We start from the raw sequence: 8848 nt of genomic DNA, 5'->3' as shown, positions 1-8848 counted from the left end.
GGAAGGTAAATAAGGATATTTTGAAAAGCTTGGCTCGGTGGTGCTGAGACATCCTGCCCTCTGCCATGCCATTAACCCAGTCGAGAAATGCTCCTGTAAGCCCGAGACAATGGAGTTGCGAAAGGATGATTTGAGTGATGCATGTAAATTGGGATTAATAGCATGGACTGGAGGGGGGTGTGATGGAGAGGAAACATGATAAGTACCTAGGTAGCTAGTGGAAGCAAGTGAGAAACTATTAACTGAAATGAGCCCTAGAAGAGGAACAGCATCTTTGGGATAGATTCGACTTGACACCTGTAGAATTCAAGGTCCCTGTAGGCAGTTAGTAGCATAAGAAGCTGGGGTTCAAGAATACTTACAACCATACACACCTGAGTCAATTATGAAGCCATAGAAAAGACCATACAAAGGTTTTAACAAGGCACCAAAAAACCCAGAGACAAGGGAGATTTGTATTGGCTGAAACAGACAGATAAGTCGGCCTGGAGAAGTGGAACTTGAGATGCATCTCAAAGCATTGATAGAAAATTCAACTTCAAGAAATGAGGCGATTAAAAATGGAGACGGTTTGCAAAACGGTCCGGGCTGAGAAAGAAAAATGCTGTTTCAGGAGGGCAGAACGGTAATATAAATGGCTTAGTAACAAAACTTCATATACCCTCATTTATGTCTCACTCCTAGCTGGAGCCATTATCATTCACAATTTACACATTACGAAGTAGGTTCAGAGAGGTTAAACAACTGACCCAAAAGGTTCCAAGGGAAACAGTGTGCCTTCACTCTAGAGCCTTTAATCTAGAGTCTTATTCTGATCCATTAGGTTGTGTGTGCTTAAAGGTAGGATTCATCTCTTACGTATCCTTAAATACCTCCTCACTAGCGTGTTGCCTGAAAATAGGGCGGCTGTCAATAACTATCTGTTGAATTAAACTTCTCATTTTTGTGTGTGCGGTGGTTTAAATGTTTGCCGTCTATACTTAAGACTAAACATGGAACATAACATTGTAGGACTGGAAAGCACCGTGATGCTTTTCAAACCCAATCAGCTCACTTTACAGGGCAGCAAGTTACGTCTCGGGAGAGGAAGTAACTTGACTGGGATTTCACCTGCATATCGCAGCTCCTATTGTGAAATCTCACGTCTCGTATCATCAGAGTGAATCAGTACCTTGATCTCCGTTGTTTCTTCAGCTAGGGCTTGTCTTGCATACCATTCAGTCCAAGAGAGTCATGGGTGCAAAGTGTGAGGCCGTCCTCCGTCCTCTGAGCTCTACAGAGTTAGTTGGAAAGGAGAAACATGGATAGGACGTAGGAGGAGTCACCTTTGTTTTGCTGTTTTTTAAATGGAAAAGCATAGTCCCGCCTGCCCAGGTCAGATGAGAAGAAATACCGTCCCAGGGTAGAGAACTGATGAGAGAGTAACGTGAGCCATGGTGGAAAGGGTCCAGAGCTGGGATTTAGGACCTCTGGGGGCACCAACAGGTTGTGAGATGTGGGGGCTCTCTTAGGTCCCTCATCTGGAAATCAGAGGATTAGATTAGATTTGTCTAGCTTTTGTTTGTCACTTGCCTTCTCGGCTAAACCCCTGCCCAAAGCGGATGAGCTCCTCCTTCCCAGCCAGCGAGGGGAAGAAAGAGCTTGAGACTGCTCTACGCTACCAGGAATGGTTCCTAAGGGTGAACAGAGTCCCTTGGGGCCACGTGAACATTGATTGGTGGGCTCTTTGCTCAACCAACCCCGCGAGGGTCCAGACGGCCGATCTGGTCCCTTCAGCCTGATCTTTTGGGCCTGTCCCCATCAGCCCGTCCTCCTGGCTTGACTCTGCTTCTGGTCTTCTGTGCTTTACCTCAGCTCTACATCCGTGATGCCCGTGATTCATTGATCTCGCTGTCTGCTTGTCCCGTCCTTCCCCTCATGTTCTACACCTTTGATTTTTGAAACAGTTTTTTTTAATTTTTTTTTTTTTAGCGTTCATTTATTTTTGAGACAGAGAGAGACAAAGCATGAACGGGGGAGGGTCAGAGAGAGGGAGACACAGAATCCGAAACAGGCTCCAGGCTCTGAGCTGTCAGCACAGAGCCGGACGCGGGGCTCGAACTCACGGACCGCGAGATCATGACCTGGGCCGAAGTCGGCCGCTTAACCGACTGAGCCACCCAGGCGCCCCTGAAACAATTTTTTTAACGTTTGTTCATTTTTGAGAGAGAGAGAGAGAGACAGAGCGTGAGTGGGGGAGGGGCAGAGAGAGAGGGAGACACAGAATCCCAAGCAGGTTCCAGGCTCTGAGCTGTCAGCACAGAGCCCGACTCGGGGCTCGAACTCATGAACCGTGAGATCATGACCTGAGCTGAAGTCGGATGTTCAACCGACTGAGCCACCCAGGCGCCCCTGTTCTTTTTTTTCTTTTTCTTTTTTTTTTTTTTTTGAATGCTGGGTGGTTTTCCGTTGTATGGATATACCACATTTGGTTTATTCATTCACTGCTCGCAGGACATTTGGCTCGTTCCCAGTTTGGGGTGATGATGAATAGACCTGCCATAAACATCTATGCACGAGCGTTTGCACGAGCGTAAGCTTTCTCTTCTCCAGGGTGAATACCCAGGATGGGGAGTGCTGGGTGGACCCCCTTTATATTGATTGCCTCCCACTAACGAGCCTGTTTGCCTTCCCCGGGGCTTCTGACGCCCCGCTCGCCTCGCTGCCTTCCCTCTCCCTCCGTTGAGCAGCCCCGTCTGCCAAAGCGCTTCTGGCAACATCCCACGCCACTTTCTGGCGAGAGAGCTCCCAGCATGTGCTGAGACTGGAGCCCGTTGCCATTAGTCTAAATCTCTCTGGGCTCTGACTTCTTTGCTGGGATTCGGCTTATTGCACCGGTACCTTAGTTCCCTCTGCTGGCGGATCCACAAAGCTGGCTTTCAGCCTGTGCCGGGGGAGGGGGTGGGGTGGGGGGAGAAATGGTAGGTGCAGTGGAAAAAAAGGAAAATCACCGGGGGTGGGAGTGGGGGTGGGGGGGGGTGGTGGGGAGGGAGGCTGTGGCGCGCTACCGTTGTAGTGACAGCCTGACAGGGACACTTCATGTATTTGATGCTACACATATAGATAAACGCTGTAATATTTTTGTGGAGCTTTACAATATTGTGCTTGTCTTCTCCATTGTAGGCAAAGATGGGCTGTCTGGAAAGCTGGACTCAGCCTGGAGCCTGCTACCCAGATTGCGATTTTGTGAAGACTTCCGCATACAAATGACTCAGATGCAAACATTCAGAAATGATCTTGGAGGGCCATCTGGTCCTTGCTGGTTCTAAAAGCTTCATTCAGCCTGGTGGATGGAGCCCGTGCAAAAGAGAGTGAGGGCCCCGCACTGAGGTTTAAATACGTTCCCCTGACCGAGGCGAGAAGCTGACTTTCGAAATAGCGGAGGCTCGAGGGCCGGCTGATGTCGCCTCCCTCTTATAGGTCAGTGCCAGTCTAATGAATATTTTTCACTGATGGTCATGGAGTTGCACGGAGGCTTCAACACACACACACACACACACACACACACACACGCACGCACACACAGAGTTTTGCGTCATCGGGGAGCATGTGTTAATTTGTTTGGGTGTCTGAAACGGGTGGGAATTAGGCTGACCCAGCATGTCAGGCGGCGAGGTCTATCAGAGCCGTGGGATCATGGGGATGTGTCATATTTAATTCGCGAAGACAGCCTTGCATTTGGGACAGTGGTGCTGATGGGCTCGCCTTGCGCACTGGCTGGCTGCTCGCCTTTTGACCCGAGGTATTATGACTGCATGTTCTGTGGCCAAGGGACAGGGAGCGTCTCCTTGCTGGGAGGCTACCGGGCTTGGGTAGGGATGGAGTCCTGTACTCTCAGCCTCAGCCACAGGTTCTGACCAAGTCCCGGCAGAGACTGGGCATGTAGGGAGAGGGATGCTGTGCACCGGGGAGCATGGCTTTGAGACCGCCACCTCATCTGGCCAAGCTCGTGAAGAGACGCTCCCTGTCTATCCTCTTGTTCCTCTGGGCTTTCGTTTTCTTGTCTGACGGCGGCAGAAGGGGTGGGGGGCACGTTGGCTTCCTTTAGTTTCGGTAGACAGAGCCACAATATGTCGTCCAAGATGACAGGGTAATTCATGCTTTTTCGCTCCGTTGGATGTAAACTAGAGTGCAAGGGGCTGCGTCTCTTCTCCGCGTACCCCCAGCCTTAGCACAGCATCGAGCCCACCCAACACATGAAAAGGGACCTTACTAAATGCTGAGGAGAGGGGCACCTGGATGGCCCAGTAGGTTGAGCGGCTGACTTCGGCTCAGGTCATGATCTCATGGTTCTTGAGTTTAAGGCCCGCATCAGGCTTGCTGCTGTCAGTGTGGAGCCCACTTTGGATCCTCTGTCCCCTTCTCTCTGCCCCTCCCCCACGGGCTTGCGCTCCCCCCCTCCTCAAAAATAAATAAATGTTAAAAAAATTTAAGGGGTGCCTGGGTGGCTCAGTTGGTTGAGCGTCTGACTTCGGCTCAGGTCGTGATCTCGCAGTTTGTGAGTTCAAGCCCTGTGTTGGGCCCTGTGCTGACAGCTCAGAGCCTGGAGCCTGCTTCGGGTTCTGTCTGCCTCTCTCTCTGCCCCTCCCCTGCTCGAGCGCTCTCTCTCTCTCTCTCTCTCTCTCTCTCTCTCTCAAAAGTAAACATTAAAAAAAAACCTTAAATGCTAAAGAGAGAGGCGTGATGTTTTCAAGGCACCCATAAGCTGGGTGAGATATATGAATGTTGGGACCATGGGGAAATTATTTTCCTTTTCCCTCAGTTAATTTGTCTTTCTTGAATTCCCTCTCCATAAAGATGCTGGCGTTCCGCATTCAGTCATTCCCGTCTTTCCACGACTGTGGTGCTCCAGGAGATCTGCCCTACAAGATCTGGAATACCGTCAGATGAAATAAACTGGTAAGTCCTTCTCTGCAAGTTGAATGTTTTGTTTCAAAAGCCGTGCCGGATACCTACAAAGATTTCCTCAGTCCCTCGCGCCCCGGCCCAAAGACAAGAAGCAAAACCTTGTAACGGTCAAAAGCAGAAGTTAATGGTTTAGAACTTTTAGGCCGTCCGGGGAGGTCTCGTCTAGCAAGATGGCGCCTTCAAGGGGTTTCTCACTGTTGAAGCAGAAGTTTAACGTTATTGGTTGTATGATCATCAGGTGAGGCTTATGGTTTGCGAGAGAGTAGGTAGGGCTCTGCCGTGTACCAGCTTTCTTCAGCAAGGCTTTCCCTCTTCTCCTCTCAGGATAACATGCTTTCACAGAGAATCTTGATGTTTCCCTGTGAGTGGTTTTATAGGGGCTTCACCTATAGCATGGGCTTTGCTGGGGCCCTAGAGACTTACGTTGGCCCCTGGTAAGTTCACTAATGGCAGTGCCTGTATTTCTCTTTTTTTAAATTGTTAAAAAAAATTTTTAATGTTTATTTATTTTTGAGAGAGAGAGACAGACGGCAAGCTGGGGAGGGGCAGAGAGAGAGGGAGACACAGAATCCGAAGCAGGTTCCAGGCTCTGAGCTGTCAGCACAGAGCCCGACGCGGGGCTCGAACTCACGGACCGTGAGATCATGACCTGAGCCGTCGTCAGATGCTTAACCGACTGAGCCACCCAGGGTCCCCCTATTTTTTTAATTTTTGGTAAAATATACACAACATAAAAATTACTACCTTTAACCATTTTTAATGGCGCTATTACAATATCATTGACTCTATTTCCTGGGCTGTACTTTTAATCCTTGTGACTTAGAATTGGAAGTTTGTGTCTCCTAATCCACCTTCCCTGATATCACCCTCTCCCCCTCGTGACTTTCCTTCCCTTTGAAAACTACCAGTTTGGGGGCGCCTGGGTGGCTCAGTCGGTTAAGCGTCCGACTTCGGCTCAGGTCATGATCTCGCGGTTTGTGAGTTCAAGCTCCCCGTGGGGCTCTGTGCTGACAGCTCAGAGCCTGGAGCCTGTTTCAGATTCTGTGTCTCCCTCTCTCTCTGCCCCTCCCCCGTTCATGGTCTGTCTCTCTCTGTCTCAAAAATAAATAAATGTTAAAAAAATTAAAAAAAAAAAAAGAAAACTACCAGTTTGTTCTCCGTGCTTCTGGATCTATTTCTGTCTTGCTTGTTTGTTTATTTTGTTTTTTAGATTCACATACCATTTGTCCTCACAGCTTGTTGTTCGTGGCTGGCTGCTGTCACTTAACATAAGGTCCTCAAGGTTCATCCGTAGTGTAACATGTGTTAGGAATTCCTTCTTTTTTAAGGCTGAGTAATATTCCATTCCACTCATCCATTCATCTGTTGATGGACACGTGGGTCACTTCTACCTTTTGGCTACCTTGACTAATTCTGCTATAAACATGGATGTACAAATATCTCTTCAGTACCCTGCTTTCAATTCTTTTGGATGTGTACCCAGAAGTGAGATTGCGGAATCACGGGTAGTTCTATTTTTAAGTGTTGGAGATACCACCATGCTGTTTTCCACACTGGCCGCACCGTTTTCCATTCGGCCAACAGTGCGCGAAGCTTCTGATCTCTCCATGCCTTCTCCAGTGCTTATCTTCTGTTTTTGGGGGGGTAGCAAACCATCTTAGGCATCACGAGGTAGTATTTCACTGTACTCTTAGTTTGCATCTCCCTGAGGAGTGGTGATGTTTTCGTGTACTTTTTGGTCATTCGTATGCCTCCTTTGCCAAAAATGTCTGTTCAAGTCCTCTGCCCGTTTTGGAATCGAGTTGTTTGTTTTCATTGCTGAGTTATAGGAATTTTTTTGTATATTTGGGATCCCTTGTCGGATAGATGATTTGCAAATATTTCCTTCCATTCAGTAGGTTGTTTTTCCACTCTGCCGATCATGTCATGCAATGCCCAGAAGTTTTAAATTTATATGTAGGGTGATTTATCTATTTTTTTTTCTTTTTCTGCTTGGCTTTTGATGTTATATTCAAGAAATCATCGCCAAATCCAATGTCATAAGACTTTCCCCCTATATTTTCTCTTAAAATGTTTTATAGTTGGAGGCCTTACATGTGGGTCTTTGATTTATTTTATGTAGCACCTGTTTTTGCCCTTCCTTAGACAGCGAGTTTCTTGAGCATAGAGGCCGCAGCTGTCCACCTACATATTCTTGGCACATAGGACATACCTGGACACGTGGTAGGTGATCAGTAAATCACAGCTGAATGAAACAACTTTATCAGACATGATGAGACTAAACAAAAGAATGTATTTATAGTGACTTTCCATCTCCATAGTAATTATGGCAGACTGCCCTGGGGACCCGTAAAGAAATCTCTGAATTAAGAAAGTAATACTACTTGCGAGGGCTTTTTGGCATTTTACGTATTTACTTTTTCCTGAAGATATATAACGGAATATCCGCACATTTGTCATCCTGGTTGTGTTCTTATCACACTTGACCCTGACCGCCTTTTTCATGCACTCTGTGAGCAGTTAGCTCTACCATGATGAAACCGTGCAAAGAGATTGTTTCTCCCGTCCATGTGGGTCCCCAACACCCTGGGTGGGTCGGTGGAGGAGGTGATAAGTTAGCTTCGTGACCTTGGGCAAGTTATTTCCCCATCTCAGAGCCTCCTTCAGTTCCTTCATTTATGAAATGAGCAAGAAACACATAGGAGAGTCCTTCTAGTTCGAAAATCATCCAGTATTTCAAACCGAAGTAGGAACTCAGCCTCCTCTGGGAAGAAACAAAGATAAGCTTCACCACAGTCTGCCTGGCAGAGAGGACCTGAGAGCCAGGTAGAGAGAAGGCTGGACCCTATCACTGGCGTTACGTTCCTTCTCACGCCACGTGTGCTCCAGGGAAGGGGACGGTTTGTGGAAACAGTCATACCATTGTTATCCTTGCACCGGGGACGTCTCCACGTCCCAGAGACTCCGGAGCCAATGGTCTTGTACGTGGGCTCGCGTGCGGTGCGACCAATTTAAAAGATAAGGGGCCTCTGGGTCACAATGTTAGTTACAGCTGTGAAGGTCACCCCACCTCTAACCCCACACATCCCACGTGTCTTCTGGTGAGTTTCAGCCACGTTTCAGAGACGGTTTCGACGCTGGCCCCGTCGTGGGCTCCTCTGTGAGGTACCCTGTGTATACTAGCATCTGATTCTGAGGTCTCCCTTCTGCCACAGCCCTTCCTGGACCTTTCTGAGACTGGGCACTGGGGCTTCTTGATGGTGCCAATCAAACAGCAAGGACTACCGAGGGCATTGGGGAAATCTGGATTCTGATCTCCACTCTTCCCTCTGCGTGAGCTCTGGGCAAGTGAATTACCCCTCACTGGGAATAGCTGTTGACAAGTGTCAAACAGAAGGGATTTTATCTACTGTTTTAAGCAGGGAATTGGGTTGTCGAAAGAGGGAAGAGTAGAAGGAACTACCTTTATCGAGCACCTTCTGTATACAAGGTCCTCTGCCAGCTGCGTGTACAAGCTATTATTCTGTTCAGTACTCAAAACAGTTCCATGAAGGAGCCCTTGTTAGACTCATCTTAGGATGGGAGAATTGATGCTCAGAGAGGTTAGGGGACTTGTTCAGAGTCACACAGCTTGTATGCAGCAGAATCAGGATTCTTGTGCACACCTAGTGCACATTTTCTCCTCTTAGGGCTCCTCAGAAGGAGGATCGCAACCTCCTGAGCCTTCTGGCTTTTACCTTTGCTGAAGAGCAGATGCCGCCTATGTTCCCCCAAAGCCACATTTTCCGGAGAAAGAAGAAACTTTTGGTCAAATTGCCAAATGCGGAGTGTTGAGGGGGGCTGTGTCAAAATTGCCCCAAAGACAAAGATCCAAGTGTAAGCAAGGCTTCATTTATCTGTG

The 8848-nt window shown here is 48.1% G+C and overlaps 1 long non-coding RNA gene across 1 annotated transcript in view; it reads left to right on the top strand.

The window, feature by feature from the left end:
• Positions 1–3168: 3168 nt before the first annotated feature.
• The window catches only part of LOC122231527, a 32503-nt gene continuing 26823 nt past the window's right edge, over positions 3169–8848 (top strand). The window contains exons 1-2 of the long non-coding RNA XR_006208764.1: positions 3169–3459; positions 4837–4938. This is a non-coding gene — a long non-coding RNA (uncharacterized LOC122231527). The remainder of the gene's footprint in view (positions 3460–4836; positions 4939–8848) is intronic.

This window comes from Panthera tigris, chromosome D1 (genome assembly GCF_018350195.1).
Source record: "Panthera tigris isolate Pti1 chromosome D1, P.tigris_Pti1_mat1.1, whole genome shotgun sequence".
Classification (NCBI taxonomy): domain Eukaryota; kingdom Metazoa; phylum Chordata; class Mammalia; order Carnivora; family Felidae; genus Panthera; species Panthera tigris.
The sequence above is the reverse complement of the archived record's forward strand: the minus strand, read 5'-3'. Positions and strand labels throughout refer to the sequence as shown.